This window comes from Dermacentor silvarum, chromosome 1, assembly GCF_013339745.2.
Source record: "Dermacentor silvarum isolate Dsil-2018 chromosome 1, BIME_Dsil_1.4, whole genome shotgun sequence".
NCBI classification, from domain to species: Eukaryota; Metazoa; Arthropoda; class Arachnida; order Ixodida; family Ixodidae; genus Dermacentor; species Dermacentor silvarum.
The window spans coordinates 285,777,609-285,793,973 of record NC_051154.1 but is presented as its reverse complement, the minus strand read 5'-3'; the positions used below and the strand labels follow the sequence as shown (position 1 = coordinate 285,793,973).

The 16,365-nt window shown below is 48.7% G+C and overlaps 3 non-coding genes across 3 annotated transcripts; all 3 read left to right on the top strand.

Moving 5' to 3' along the window:
• Nucleotides 1-1,487: 1,487 nt before the first annotated feature.
• On the top strand, nucleotides 1,488-1,573 carry Trnas-uga (transfer RNA serine (anticodon UGA)). The gene has a single exon. It is a non-coding gene; the product is annotated as a tRNA-Ser (tRNA).
• Nucleotides 1,574-1,638: 65 nt separating this feature from the next.
• On the top strand, nucleotides 1,639-1,720 carry Trnas-uga (transfer RNA serine (anticodon UGA)). Its single transcript has one exon. It is a non-coding gene; the product is annotated as a tRNA-Ser (tRNA).
• Nucleotides 1,721-1,794: 74 nt separating this feature from the next.
• Trnas-uga (transfer RNA serine (anticodon UGA)) lies at nucleotides 1,795-1,876 on the top strand. Its single transcript has one exon. It is a non-coding gene; the product is annotated as a tRNA-Ser (tRNA).
• The last annotated feature ends 14,489 nt before the right edge of the window (nucleotides 1,877-16,365 follow it).

The following is a 16,365-nucleotide window of genomic DNA, read 5'->3' as shown; positions in this document are numbered from 1 at the left end:
GCCATATAGAAGGCTAGAAACTGACAGACCGCAAAGTGGGGTAGCAAAAAAAAAAAAAAAAGAGACAAAAAGCTAGCGCTTTAAAAATATGCATATCCAGCGCATATGCCGGAATCTAAGTGAAGCAAAGCTTTAGTAAAGCGCCTAATTAAATGCTTCACAACTAACGGCCTGCGCGGCAATCTATGCAATCTTATTTAATTTCATCCGATGCAGACGTGTTATCTCATGCAATGTTTATCCATCACATAGGGTGGCTATACTTTATTCTCATCCAATGTTTATCTCTAAGCACTACATCGCTCACACGCTAGGCTGAAATGCACACTCCTAATAAGGCGGATGCACAGTTGTGAATAGTCTTCGCAGCGGTGTGACGACGACAAATGCGATGTGTATGATGCTTCTCGAGAGAAAAATGGTGACGACACGTGTGTGCACATAAAAGTACGACACGTATGCGGCTATATTTAGGGATTCCGTACCTCTTGTGGCGCAGTGGCCCATACCTAATCTGGAGGATGGACTTGAACTCCATTGGGTCGTATACCCGCGTAGTTGTATCCTGCCAACTGCCTTCTTTTTTTTAAAGCTACTAGCATTCTTTGCCGCTTTTGGCGATATCTGTCTAGCCTTTTACGCCGGCCGTAGAATTCCACAATATAATTACTATAGAAAACTCTGGCGCATCCAGCCGCGGTGGCTTAGCGGCTGTGGTGTTGCGCTGCTAACCACAAGGCCCCGGGATCAAATCCAGGCACGCGGCGGCGGCTTTTCGATTGCAGCGAAATGCGAAGACGACCATGTCCCGTGCATTGGGGGCACGTTAAGGATCCCCCGGTGGTCGAAATTAGTCCGGCGACTCCACTACGGCGTGCCTCGTAATCAAAGAATGGTTTTGGCACGTCAAACTCCCGCATTCAATTCAACTCTGGCTCTAGTGTCTGCGGGAGCGGCAGGCGGGAGGTTCAGCCATCATGGGAGTGATGGATTTGCCTAAACTTTGTCCTTCAGGCGGCGAACGGCTTCGTCAGCTCGTCATTTTCAACAACTTACTGTGTATACATAATCAAATACACATATCGTCCGACGGCAGCATTCGAACACTGTAGCACACAAGCACGACATTGAAATAATTACGCCACGGACGCATGCATCCACTAGCGGCATAGAACGCCCTTATGAATTTCTCCCGGGCGAGCCAGCGCGTTGAGACGCTTGACGCATTTCGATTTGGCCATCTCGACGAGGCTGAACCGCTGAGATTAGTAGCGATTATGCGTGTTCATGGGGTATTTTATATTTATACAAGTGTAGAGCGCTTTCAAATCTTGCAGTCATGGCCGAGTGGTTAAAGCGATAGACGACATCTATAGGGTTGTACCCGCGCAGGTTGGAATCCTGCCGACTACGTGAATTGTTTTCTTTTGTTTTGCTTCGTCATAATCAGGAATCTTAGCCGCGGGGAGAAGGCGCCTTTTGTTCTTGCAGTCGTGGCCGAGTGGTTAAGGCGATGGACTTGAAATCTATTGGGTTGTACCCGCGCAGGTTCGAATCCTGCCGACTGAGTGCATTGATTTGTTTTGCTTCGTCATAATCAGGAATCTGAGCCGCGGAGAGAAAGTGTCTTCCGTTCTATCAGTCGTTGCCGAGTGGTTAAGGCGATAGACTTGACATCTGTTGGGTTGTACCCGCGCAGGTTCGAATCCTGCCGACTGCGTGCATTGTTTTTATTTGTTTTGCTTCGTCATAATCAGGAATCTGAGCCGCGGAGAGAAAGCTCCTTTTGTTCTTGCAGTCGTGGCCGAGTGGTTAAGGCGATAGACTTGAAATCTATTGGGTTGTACCCGCGCAGGTTCGAATCCTGCCGACTACGTGCATTGTTTTTATTTGTTTTGCTTCGTCATAATCAGGAATCTGAGCCGCGGAGAGAAGGCGCTTTTTGTTCCTGCAGTCGTGGCCGAGTGGTTAAGGCGATGGACTTCAAATCTATTTGGTTGTACCCGCACAGGTTCGAATCCTGCCGGCTGCGTGCATTGTTTTTATTTGTTTTGCTTCGTCATAATCAGGAATCTGAGCCGCGGAGAGAAAGCGTCTTCCGTTCTATCAGTCGTTGCCGATCATTCTGCTTCCGGCCACGGAGCGTGACGGTTCGTAGGATCATGGCCTCTTCAAGGGCACCGACAGCGGTCCCTATTGGCCGCGGTAACCGGACCAACGACGATGACAACGAATATCCGTTTATTCTGCCTCAACTGCCCCAAGGACGAGTGGCGATTAATACAGTGTTTTTGCACGGTGATGTGCGTGCCAGACCCTACAAGGTCGAGGATTTCAGGGTCGCCCTGCTGCCGACAGGCTTGCTGCCTGAGGTGCTATGCATAGGGGCGTACAGCGGTGAGCACTGTTAGGGTGAACACGCGAGCGCGTGGCCGACGGCACTGTCAGCGCCCCGTTACGGTCATCACTGGAAACATTGCGCATGCGCATCACGCCTTCCGCGAAATAATTGTTCCACCGCGCGCATGACGTCATGAATGCACTTGTTCGTCGTCTGCTAGCCGCATTTTTGTTTTCTAAGCCCATGCATCCTGCATTTTAAGATTTCTTTAAACATCTGTGCTTGAACAGAACAAGACAAAAAAACTTGTATATCTATGGGGGCGTGTCTATTCGTTCCCTTCAAAGTTGTTGTGCATGCAACGCCGTATATAAAACAACCAAACATCTTTCGCAGCCGTTCATTCTGTCGCCAGATCGTATTATGGCTAGGGTTCCCGATGATGAACGGCGCTCAATTGTCGATCTTTCCCTGAAAGGTTATTCCCAGCGGTATATTGGCGCTTTAGTTAATAGGCCCCTGAAGACTGTGAACAGGATAATTCAAGCCTACAAGTATGAAGGTCGCATTCAGGATGCACCCCGCGCGCCCCGCCCTAAAGCTACCACAGACGATGAAGACGCCCTCATAGTTGCAGCTGCTGTTCGTAACCCTTTCTTGCCAGCCCCATCAATACGCGAGAACTTGGATTTGGACGTTTCGGACACCACTGTTCGACGTCGCCTGCGTACTGCGGGCCTTCGCAGTCGCGTCGCAGCGCAGAAGCCACTACTAACGGCGGCAAACAAGGACGCACGACGGCAGTTCGCTGAGCTGCACGAAGCATGGACATCAGAAGAGTGGGGTCGCGTCATCTTTTCGGATGAGTCGACGTTTTCGACGCGACAAGACCAAAGATTGCGTGTTTGGAGACTACCAGGCACACGGTGAGGCAAACTTCCTGCTTTGAAAAGCAACTGTTTTAGTTAACGTCACAATGCCACGCAGGAACGACCCGGACAATGTGCAAGGTGTTTCTGCCAGTGGGAGATCGAGTGTGAACGTGTGGGGTGCTGTTTCAAGATATGGTTTAGGGCCCCTGCAACGTATACGTGGACACTTATCGTCGGAACAATACTGCAACATTTTGAACAATGTGCTGTTGCCATATGCGAGCAGTTTATTCCCAGACGGTGATTACCTGTTCCAACAGGACCGGTCACCGATACACACGGCGCGGGCTGTCAAGGAGTTCCAGGCGGAGCAGCACATGCAGCTACTGGAATGGCCTCCGAAAGGAGCGGACCTGAATGTGATAGAAAACGTGTGGGGCCGTCTGAAAGCTTCTTTGGCAAGGAAGCCCCTTTATTCCGCGACTTCGGACCAGTTGTGGGCGCAAGTCAGCAACGAGTGGGAAAGGCTGAAAGCCGATCGGGAATATGTTCGATCACTTTACGACTCGTTACCGTCCAGAATAGCTGCAGTCGTTGCTGTAAGTGGTCACATGACTCGCTATTAGATTTGCTCATGTTTTTATATTTGTTCTCATGGTCTTGTTTAACTTGAATTGCAAAAGTGCAATTTTCTTGAATAAAAAGTTTAATAATTATCCCTCTTAGACTCACTTTTTTCCTTCACGCGCCAATCTTCAATCCAGATGGACCTTGAAATGCAGAAGGTATCAGCTCAGCGAACAAAAAATGCGGCTAGCAGACGACGAACAAGCGTATCGATGACGTGATGCGCGCGGTGGAAAGAGTGTTTCGCAAAGCACATGCTGCGCATGTGCAATGTTTCCAACGATGGCTGTTACGCGGCGCTGATAGTGCCGTCGGCCACGCGCTCGCGTGTTCACCCTAACAGTGCTCACCGCTGTACCAGATTAACCACGTCTGGGCGGTGACCCTCAAGGATGCGACCACCACAAAACGACTGGTGGCCCACAAGGAACTCCAGGTGAAGGGACGACGGTGCGTCATCGTCGACCCACAGGACCAGCAGGTGAAGCTTAGGCTTCACTGGCTTCTGTTCGGCGTGGCCGACGAGGACATCCGGACGGCGTTCGCGGCTTTCGGCAAGGTGGAGGAGGTAAGCCGGGAGAGGTGGCGCGTCCAAGGCATGGGGGACAAGACGTCAACCACCAGGACCGTGCTGCTCAAGCTGAAGAGCGGCGTTAAAGTGGAGGACCTTCCACATCAGGTCCGCGTCGGCGGAGAGTTGGCCTTGGTAGTTGTTCCCGGCCGGCCCATGCAGTGCTTGCGTTGCCAGGGCACGGGACACGTCCGCCGTGAATGTAAAGTCCCCCGCTGTTCATGGTGCAGACGTTTCGGCCACGTGGACGCTGACTGCGTGAAATCCTACGCCGCCGTGACGGGCCCTGCTGCGACTGACGGTGCGGCGGAGCACGTCATGGACGTGGTGGAGGCAGAGGACGCTGCGAAAGGAGCCGGAGACTCGGTACCACTACCGACAGACAGTGCTGCGTTGGACGTAAATGCAGACGTCAAGGTGGCTAAGGCCGCTGCGAAGCCGAGTACGTCGGCACAAGTCGCGAATGCAGAGGAGCAGGTGACGGGGGGCGTTAGTGAAGACGCACCCTTTGACGACACGGCGGCAATGGAAGAAGACGAGGGAATCAACGACGGCGACCGGACTACGACTTCCGCTCCAGTCAAGCGACCCCACGACGAGACAAAGGACCGAGAGGAGGGTGCAACGAGTATCAGCGAGGGGCCGCCGACAAAGACGCCTCTTGGGAGGCGATTAGGCTTCAAGCCAAAGCCCAACATCCCGCCGGAGAGAACGCCTGGTGACATAAGCGCCTCCCACGAACAACGCCGGCAAGCTGGAAGGTCCCGGAGGCGGCTAGCCGAGGGCTAGTCGTGAAAGGTAAGCACCATGCTCCTGGGCCTACCTCATTCTTTAGTACAGCATGGCACCTGACCCGTCTCTCAGTATTGCCACACTAAACGTGCGAGGCTTGGCGGCTAGCCGTAGGCAAAGTCAAGTCCTACGGTTGGTCACTGACCACGACATAGACGTTCTAGCTGTCCAGGAGACCAAGGTAGACGGGGAGGAGGAGACCGGGAGCATGGTGCGGCGTTTCACGTCTAGATATTATGCGGTCGTGAGCCACGCGGTAGGGACGTCCGCTGGATGTGTCCTGTTGGTTAAGAAGTTACGAGACCTGGTTGTTCAAAGTGTGTTTTCATGTCAGTCAGGAAGGATTGTTATGTGCGATTTTGCTTATTGTGAAGTTGAATTCCGAGTCACATGCATATATGCGCCGAATGGTGTAGAAGAACGTACATTATTTTTTCCAATCTTTTTCAGTATATTAGCAGTGAAAAGTGCATGCTTTTGTTGGGGGATTTCAAGTGTGTTTTGAGTGCTCGGGATAGATCGAATAATGCTGGTATCCACGATAAAAGCAGTCATATATTGTCTAGGCTGATTAGTGAAAGTTAACTAGACGATGTATGTGAGTGTCTGGAGGAGGAGAGGGAAGTGATGTATACGCGATTTCAAGGCAGTAGCCATGCGCGGTTAGACCGCTTGTACATGTCACAGGACATGATTCCAAAGTGCCACAGTTATTCTGTTGCACCTGTGTCGTTCTCCGATCACTGCTTGGTGATGTGTACCATAGGAATGAAGAAGAAGAGTCAATCTTTCAACTGGGACCAATGGAAAATGAATGCCGTACTACTAAAAGACGCGCCATTTGTAGACGCAATTCATGAGGCCGTTATGGAATTAAGCGATGAATGTATTGAAACAATAGCAGAGAAATGGGAATGGTTCAAACAGAAGGTAAAAATGAAAGCAATAGAAAGGTCGAGCTGCTTAAAGTGTGAGAGGGAAATGAAAGAACGACACTTACGAAAGATACTTAATCAGCTGACAGCGCTGGAGTGCGAAGAGCCAGGGGCGTATAAGGAAGATATGCGAACCATTAAAGAACAAATTGAACAGTTGGACAAAGCACGCTATCAAGGTGCGATTGTGCGAGCAAGAGCAAACGCATTAGTAGCGGGGGAGACGCCCACCAAAAGGGCGCTTGGACTTGAAAAAGCTCATGGTCGACGTAATCATGTCGATAAGATCTCGTGGAACGGCACGCTTGTCGACGATAATAAGAGCATAGGCCGAGCGTTTTTAGAGTATTACCAGTCACTGTTTGCATATCAAGAAGCCAATGTAGATGAGTTCAAAAAGGTTTTTCTCAGTCGCATGCCGCGATTAAGTGACGACACGAAAGACCTATTATAAGGCAGTATAAGAGAACACGAAGTCGAAAAAGCAATACATGATTTGAACAATGGCAAATCACCCGGACCTGATGGTATGAGCGCGTGTTTTTATAAAGCCTTCAAGAAAGAACTGTCGCCCCTGTTAACAGACCTGTTTAACGCTGCGTATGTGAACAAAGCTTTGCCGCCTTCTTTTGGTAAAGCGCATACCATCTTGATACCTAAGAGTGACAAAGCGGAGAAACTTAGGCTCGTGACATCTTATAGGCCGATATCGTTAACCAATGTTGACTATAAGATTTTCATGAAGGTTTTGGCAGCCAGACTTCAAAGCGTCATCAAAGAAATAGTTGCAGACCACCAAACGTGTGGGATCAAAGGGAGGTCAATTTTTTCGAATATTCACACGATGCGGTGCGTGCTCGAGTGCTGTGACATCACTTACGACGGCATCGCAGTGCTCCAGCTTGACCTAGAGAAAGCGTTTGACTGTGTGTCTCATGATATTTTGTTTGCCATTCTGGATCACGTTAATGTAGGCGTCATCATCACTGAGGGAGTGGCGTTGGCGTATCAGAACTGCACAACACGTTTAATTGTGAATAAATCATTGGGGGCCCCCATTAACGTCATGCGTTCTGTGCGTCAAGGCTGCCCCCTCAGTCCTCTTTTGTTGGCAATTTACATAGAAACGATGTGTTTGGCAATAATTGAGAACGAGCAAATACGAGGTTATAGCTTGGCAGCCACAGAAGTCAAGCTCCTGGCATATGCAGATGATATAGCCGTGTGTTGTACAAACAGAGAAAGTGTAACAGAAACGATACGCGTTGTGAGGCAGTTTTGTGATGTGAAGGGCAGTAAAGTGAACTGGGGTAAGTCCCTCGGTTTGTGGCACGGAGAGTGGTCTTCGGCCCCGCACAACTTCGCGAATGTGAGCTGGGTGAAATCCCTACCAAGTATCTCGGTGTTCCCATGGACAGTTACAAACATAGCGAGGGATACTGGACGAACCAAATAAAAGAAACAAGAGAAAAAGCAGACAGGTGGAAAGGCATCAACCTGTCCATTTTCGCAAGGGCAACTGTATGTAATATGTTTTTCATTACGAAGTTGTGGTACGTCATGCAGACGTTGTTTTGTTCAAGGGTAAACGTGCAAAGGTTGCACAGAGTGTTCGCCGTTTTTATCTGGGACTCCAACTGGGAAAGATGTAGCCGAACAAACCTGTTCAGGCGGGTGAAGGAAGGGGGGCTGGGCTTGGCGCATCTTTTTGTACGACAGCTTGTCAATAGATTTTTGTTTTTTCGGGATGTGCGCGATCCATTTCTGCGTACGGTATTACAGCTCAGGTTAAGAGCCGCTTTGCCGGCACTCATTGTTAGTACCAACAGTATGCCAGGAACGATTCGCGGCTATCTAAAAGAAGTTGTTGATAGTGTGCGCTTTCTTTCTGTGCGTTTTTCTTTCGATTATTTATCTGGCGTGAAAAGAAAGACGTTATATAGAGATGTATGCGATATTGTATTCCCAGTGCCATTGTACAGAGCGGTATACAGTGGAGGACCAGGACAGGATGTCCTTAAACGGGTGAAAAGAATGGAGGTGCCTACTGGGGTAAAAACATTCTTTTTTAGGCTACACTCAGGAACACTGTCAGTGAAAACATTCATGGAAGAACGTGGCTTCCTTGTACCATGGGGCTCATATTGCTTGATCTGCAAGCAACCTGAAACCATAGATCATGTGTTCTTGCATTGCTGGGAAGGTGTCTACTTCTGGGACGTCCTAAAACGGACAATGAAGTAGGATTTTCCATTGAGTCCGCATGGGATAAGGTACCTAGCGATAAACAATGAGGACGGAGTTCCATACGATTTAATAATGCTCCAGGGCCTCCACTGTTTATGGCGGGCGAGGATGGCTGGGTACCATTGCGACCCAGACGCTAGGCCTGCACGCATTTATTTTCGAGAGAGTATGTCTCGCTTTATTGCAATAAAGAAAACACAAGATTGTGTACCCGATTGGCTGTCGAGGCTAGAACCTTTGACAGCTTTAAAAGAATTTTAGTTAGACAACGCCAGTCCATAGTAGGACAGGTGGCTTTTCTGTTTTTCAATATGTTTTGTAGTTATTTTAGTGCTATTGTTCTCTAGTGTGTGCTCTGTAAACTGTCAAAGACCGGCAATAAATAAAAAAAAAATCAGTCGTTGCCGAGTGGTTAAGGCGATAGACTTAACATCTATTGGGTTGTACCCGCGCAGGTTCGAATCCTGCCGACTTCGTGCATTGTTTTTCTTTTGTTTTGCTTCATCATAATCAGGAATCTGAGCCGCGGAGAGAAAGCTCCTTTTGTTCTTGCAGTCGTGGCCAGAGGATTCTACTTCCGGCCGTGATAGCAAACGGACGCTTGTGGAATGGGCTCCGCCGGAGCGGTATCAGCGGCCCAGGTGGGCCGCGGAAACAGGTTTTTTGCTGATGACACCCAGGACTATCAAGTTGTTCTGCCGTCGCTGCCAACAGGTACAGTCAACCACAAAAGTTTGCGGACCACGCGAGCGCGTGGCCAAGAGCCTCTTCGCGACACTTCCGCTACGTCACCAGCGATCGACAGCAGCGCTACGTTGAAGACGCATCCCTCCTTAAATCTATGGCCTGTCTATTTTCGCACTGTGCGCAAATATTTTCTACCTATCTCTTTCAACGTGACACGCTCTTTGTTAGCCAGGGCTACTTGCTTATATTTTGAGAGCAGAATATCAGTACAAATAATCAGACAGCGTATTCTTCGGCTGTTATCAGTTCTATTTTCGCGTAGCCACGCTGTTTTTTTTTTTTTTCGTGAGTGCGTGAGTGAGCGGTGAGGCAGCCATGGGACACAGATGCTTAGTCAGTAGGCAGAATTTTTCCGTTCCTCCCCCATCGCTAAGTGACAGTAGCGGCCGGGATTTGATCGCCTGCGCCCAGGTTTTGCTGCGCAAAGCCCGAACCACCGCGCTGCTATAGTGGTTACATTTAGAAAAATAAGAAATAATCGGGTGCGATGACTCTTTTTATAACCCTTTGCGACACGGCGTCCTCGTTTGGGGACTCGAACTTCGGAGGCGCGTCCCACGCCACGTGTTTCTTCAAATGACCTAAAACTCAGTGTGCACATTCGTGTCCGCTTCCTGATGGGACAACTAGCGGTCAGTTAACTTCATTGTCCTGCGTATTGCTGCAGATGATCACTTTGCTGGAGACACTACCATGTTAGACAATCGTTCGACGTGCCGCGTTCCAAGACCAACGTCAAGAGTATTTTTTTCTCCGGTCGACACGAATACAACCGAAAAAGCAAGTGTGCATGCGTTTCGGGCCTAATAGTTGATTCTTTTTATGCAAGCATTGAAGCTGACGGATTTCAGAATAATTAGATAATGAGTTATACGCTAATTAATTTCTTTTACTGAAACTCGCACAAAACAGCACATTGCTTCGTCTTCTTTCTTGGAATGTAATAGTGAGCGTCTTGAAATGATGCCATGCGCATTTGACGCATTTGCAGACAGTGCATCATAATTCGTGTCTGAAGGGGATGAATTTATTCACAAGACATTTACAGAAGTGTCATGAAACATAGGTCTCTCAATGATCTAGTAGGAAGTGAAATGTCCGCCGTTTTCTAGCACCTTATTGATGCGTGTGGGCATCGACTCGTACAAAGATTCAGTAATCTCCGGTCGACCGCGCAGGCTTTCCCATTCTTGTGCGATCGCTTGCCACAGCGTATCGGCCGTGCGGCCGCGGTTGGCTCGTGTGGACAGCCGTTTCTTCAACATGCCCCAGACATTTTCTATGGGATTCAATTCGGCGCCACATGGAGGCCACTCAAGCTGGCAAACAGCATGTTCTTCTAGCAATGACTGGACGATACGTGCTTTATGGATCGGGCTGCGGTCGTGTTGAAAAAAATAGCAGCCGTCGCTGAAGGGACCGTCCAGCGCATACGGAACGAGGTGTCTAGTGATGACGTCGCAGTACCGTGACGCAGTGAAGGGCCCTTCCAGACGCACAAGGGGACCAAGGCCATCTTTGCTGATTGCTCCCCACACGCTCACGGAACACCGTCCACTGGATAGAACACTCTGTGTGTAATTAGGCAGATATCTGCAAGAAATAGCATACAATTGGGTTCCAGCGGCGCGTCTAAAAATGTTGTGATTCCTCTTGCGTATGAACTTTATAATGCTGTTATAGAGTTGCAATAGAAAACGTGCAAACATCATTAGATAGTACTGAAAGACCCACTGGCAGCTTTTAATTAGCTTCAGAGTAAGTAGTACTATGAAACAATCGTTAATGTTTTCAACATAATACCACTACAGAAAACTCTCGTAATGTCCAAAAGCTCATTTTACGTGAAACATGTTGTGATGCAGAATTAGCTTCGTGAATTAACTGCCAATACACTGTAAACACACCTGCAGTTTAGTGGACGCCAAACCCGCTTCCGTTGGTCCCAGCGCGTGGAAAAAGTTGACTCGTCGCTAAAGATGACATCGCCCCATTTCTCTGTTGTCCAATCTTTCATTGCTGTAGCGAACATGAGTCGTTCTTGTAGCTGGCTGTCTGAGAGGCAGGGCTTCTGTGCTGCTACGAAAGACTGCAGGCCAAGCTCACTCAGCCTTCTTCTTACAGTCTCAGACGATACCGTGAGCGAGAGCGCTTCTCGGATATCCTCTGCACTTTGAAAAGGATCAGCCACGATGGCGGCCGTAATCAGGCGGTCCTCTTCCTCAGTCGTGGCCCTTGGACGCCCACTGCGCTCCATATCTGTGAATCTGTCATCGTCGCGGAAAGCTTGAATAATCCTATTCACGGCAGTCCGGCTCCTGTTGGTTCGGCGGCAGATTTCGCGCTGAGGTATTCCCTCTATAAATAAACGCACAATGTGCCTTCTTTCGTCAAGTGGAACACGCAGCGGCATCTTTCCAAATAGGCAATCACCACGTGGCCTGAAGCAAGTCTACTACGTTTTCAGCGACTGATGCGAAGATGCGCCTATGTGTGAAAGAAAATTTTCTATGCATCCGCTTTTTCTTTATTTTTGATGACAGTGAAACACCTCCCTACCCTTTCTCTCAAGACGCAGAAGCAGCAACACTCATTGGACCAAGATGCTGCCAACCAAAGTGCGCCAGTAAACGTCGCGTAAAAAAATCGTCGCAGCGCTTCGTGAAACTTATCTACCCACTGGCACACCAGTCGACAAAGGTTGCAGTGATTGCTCCGATACTGCTATCAAGCCAGATATGTGGCGGTCTTATCGCAGACAGCGCTCTGCGTCAACACAACGAACTAACAATGTCATGCACGGGAATAAAAAATTAACAGGCAGGCGAGTACCAAGAGGGCTCATATCCGGGAGAGCGCCCCTGTCGCCGCTAGGTGGCGTACCGCTAGGTGGCGCGGATAGGCAGTCTGGCACGCGCTCGCGTGGTCCGCAAACTTTTGTGGTTGACTGTACATCTGTTGCGAATACTGTTTTTCTTCACGGGGACTTGAAAGCCAGGCCTTATCGTGTAGAAGATTTGCGGGACATGTTGGTTCATCTTGGAGTGCTCCCTGAAGTAATAGCTTTGGGGGCGTTCCAGATGAACCACGTTTGGGCCGTCACGTTCAAAAGTGCCGAAGCTACTAAGAAGATGGTAGGAATCGGTGAAGTACGGGTCAAGGAGAAACGGTGCCTTGTGGTTGACCCCGAAAATCAAGAAGTACGTATAAAGCTCTACTGGGTACTACATAATGTAGCAGACGAAGAAGTGCGTTCTGCCCTGGCACCGTACGGGAAAGTGAGTGATATCTACAAGGAGCGCTGGCGAGTGCATGGAATAGCTGACAAGGGCTCGTCAACGCGCACAGTTGGTCTGAAGCTCAAGCCTGGTGTGACGCTAGAAGATTTACCCCATCAGTTGCGGGTTGCAGGAATCATGGCTCTACTCGTCGCACCGGGACGCCCCCCGCTATGCTTGAGGTGCCATGCCACGGGTCATATCAGGCGTGACTGCCGGGTACCGCGGTGTGCTAAGTGTCGGCGATATGGCCATGATGAAAGCAGCTGCGTGCGAACCTACGCAAACGTGGCGGGTGTCAAAGCGAATGAAGAAATATCGACGGAACATCTAATGGACGAGGCAGACGCGGCTGATACTACCCCCGAGGCAGACAGCTCGCGAATTCCTGGTGCGGCTAGCACCGCCCACGTGAAGCAAAAGGATGCAACCTTTACTGAGGAAGTGACCGCCAACACTTCGACCGAGGCTGCAGAGACATTGGTGACGGGCGCCCCAACGAGCCAAGGCAATGCACCTGGCGTGAGGGTCGAGGAAGACCCTGTAACTACAGACGTCACTATGAGTAGTGCCAGCAGCCTTGCGTCAAAACGACTCCATGAAGATGGCAAAGACGGGCACGCGACCGACCAGATTGCAACGGATGAGCCGCCTGTGAAGACGACACCTATTCGAAGGGCTACATTGAAATTCACACCGAAAATACCGCTCGAGCCACGGCCCGAGCGGAAACCGCCGGCCCCGCCGGCGACGTGACGTGACGTCCTTTTTTTTCTTTCAACCGGACAATAGCAGCGGAGTTGACCGGAGGAGACAATGCGTCGACGCCACCACGGCAAAATCAAAGTTGGAATCAAAATGGCTGGAGTGACTTGGATATGCGTTATAAATGTGAGTGGGTTGTCGTCTTGTATTAAGCAAGGTACTACCATGCGGTTTTGTGTAGTGTAAAAAAAATGGCAATTACTCTTCAAACACCTCTTTATGTGGGCACCCTTAATGTGCGGGGCTTGTCGACGCGGAGGAAGCAATACCAGCTGAATCGACTGTTTATGGAAAATGAGCTGGACGTAATTGCCATACAGAAGACAAAGATTGGAAGTGAAGGAACAAACCGCATGGCTGAACCTTTTAGGACGTACTACAATGTATACGTTTCGCATGCAATTGGTACCGCCGGTGGTTGTGCGCTGTTTGTGAAGCACTCCACAGGAATATCTGTTGACAGTGTGTACACGTGTGACACTGGGCGGCTTATTGTATGTGACATAACGTTGCAGGCCCAGAATTTCCGAATAGTTGGTTTATATGCACCAAACGTAGCAAATGAGCGCAGATTGTTTTTCGAAAGTGTTGAACATTATCTGACCTGTGACAGGACTATTATAATGATGGGGGACTTTAACTGTGTCTGCAGAGTAGAGGATAGGGCAAGAGTTTCCGCGATACGGGATGCGAGTGTATCAGTATTAAACTCACTGACTGTAGAACACCAATTAGAAGATGTAGCGTACTTCCTATCAAACGGTACATTGCCTCGGTTCACCCACTACCAGCGGGACAGCCAAGCTAGACTGGACCGAATCTATGTTTCGGCAGATTTGGCACTCTTTTGCAATAAATACGATGTTAAAAACGTTTCTTTTAGCGACCATAGCTTGGTTATATGTACGCTAGGCCCGAGGAAACCAGCGAAGTTCAACTGGGAGTTGTGGAAATGCAATGTTAAGATCCTCGATGATGAGGTATATGTGCAGGAAATAAAAAGAAAAATTGGAGATCTACTGGAAAGTGAACCGGGGTGTTACGTTGAAGCATGGGAAGATTTCAAACAAAACGCGAAAATTTCAGCTATCGAAAGAGCCGGCGCATTGCGTAGACAGCAAAGGAAAGAAGAAACTGAGCTGCAAAGTCGGCTTGACTTTTATTTGAATGCGGAAACTGCAGCTCCGGGTACCTTTGCCAGAGAAATAATAGAAGTTAAAAGCAAACTAGAAGTAATTAATACAGAAAGATACAGAGGAGCAGTAGTACGCGCACGTGCGGAAAAATATATATGGGTGAAAACCCGACCAAACGTTCTCTATCAGACGAAAAAAGCTATGCGTCGCGCAACGAAATAAAAGCGATAATGTACAGAGATGAAGTTGTGCGAGACGAGAAACTGATACGACGCGCTTTTGTCGATTATTATCAAGAATTGCTTGGCCACGAACCACAGATTGAGGAAGGATTTCCATGCGATTTCTTGAGGCTCATGCCAAAACTAGAAGAAGAATTTAAAACGAACCTCGAAGCTCCAATCAACGTTGCAGAAATTGAGTGGGCGATCGGGGATTTGAGTGCAGGGAAATCACCAGGCCCTGATGGTTTGGGTTCAGAATTCTACAAGGCGTTTAAAACGGAAATAGCAGTTGTCCTCCTTAACGTTATAATTGAGGCATACGGAAGAAAGAAGTTACCCCCTTCTTTCAGGCAGAGCCATGTTGTACTTTTTCCAAAAACAGACGATCCAGCTGCATTGCTGTCAGTACGAGCGTATCGACCAATAAGTCTAACGAACACGGACTACAAGATTTTCGCTAAAGTTTTAAGCAGAAGACTTCAAAGCGTTATAACCAAACTTGTAGGGCCACATCAGACTTGCGGCATAAAAGGAAGGTCCATTCTGACCAACATACACGTGGCTAGAACAGTCCTGGAGTGCTGCGATGCCTACTTCGGGAAAGTCGCAATGTTACAACTCGACTTAGAGAAGGCATTCGACAGAGTTGCGCATAAAGTCCTTTTCAACATTATAGAATATATCAATGTCGGGATGGTCTTGATGGAAGGCATAACAATGTGTTATGCGGACATTTCTAGCAGGATTAAAGTTAATAAATCATTAACTGCCAGTTTCCAGATAAAGTCCTCTGTTAGGCAAGGATGCCCATTGTCTCCTTTACTGTTTGCGCTGTACCTGGAGCCTTTCTGTTTGAAAATCATGTCGTCCAGTGCAATAAAAGGTTTTAAGTTGAGCACAAGCGAAGTTAAGCTACTCACATATGCTGACGACATTGCTGTTTTCTGTACTGACCAAGCAAGTGTCAGGAACGCGGTGAGTGTCGCGACGAGTTTTTGTAAAATGACAGGCAGCGTTATCAATTGGGACAAATCTTTGGGCCTTTGGCATGGGGATTGGGATGACACCCCTGCAGTCTTTGAAAACATGCAGTGGACGGTTTCACCAACGAACTACCTCGGGGTGCCTTTAAATCACTACAGAGACACTAATGACTATTGGAAGAATGAAGCAGAGCAAATAAAGGAAAAATCTACCAAGTTTGGAGGGAGAGACCTATCTATATTTGCAAGGTCAACAGTGTGTAACCTCTTTCTGGTAGCCAAGATCTGATACGTTCTTCAAGTATTGTGTGCGACGAGAGCAAGCATTCAAAGGCTGCACCGGGTGCTTGCAGTATATATATGGGCTTCAACATGGGAGCGTACAAGTCCTACAAATTTATTCCGCTCCTTGAAAAGCGGCGGACTGGGCTTGGCGCATTTGTTTTTAAAACAGGTAGCGTCCAGATTTATCTTTGTGCGGGACCAAAGCAACGGTTTCCTACGTACTGTTATTCAAATGAGATTATGTGATGTTATGCCGGCGTTTATTGTGTCATCTGATCAGGTTAAAGGGCCGAAAGTACGAGGCTTCCTGCGAGAAGTCGTCTGGTCTTACCAGTTCCTCGTGGCACGGTTCTCGTTGGAATACCTCAGCAGCGTCACTCGAAAGAAACTGTATAAAGATGTTGTTGATGTATCTATGCCAGAACCATTGTATCGCTCCATGTTTCCAGCAGGGGCTGGCAAAGACGTACTGAAAAGGCTGAAGCGGATGCCAGTACGATTTACGGTTAAAACGTTTTTCTTTCACTTGCACACCGGAACTCTGCCCGTTAAACCGTGGTTA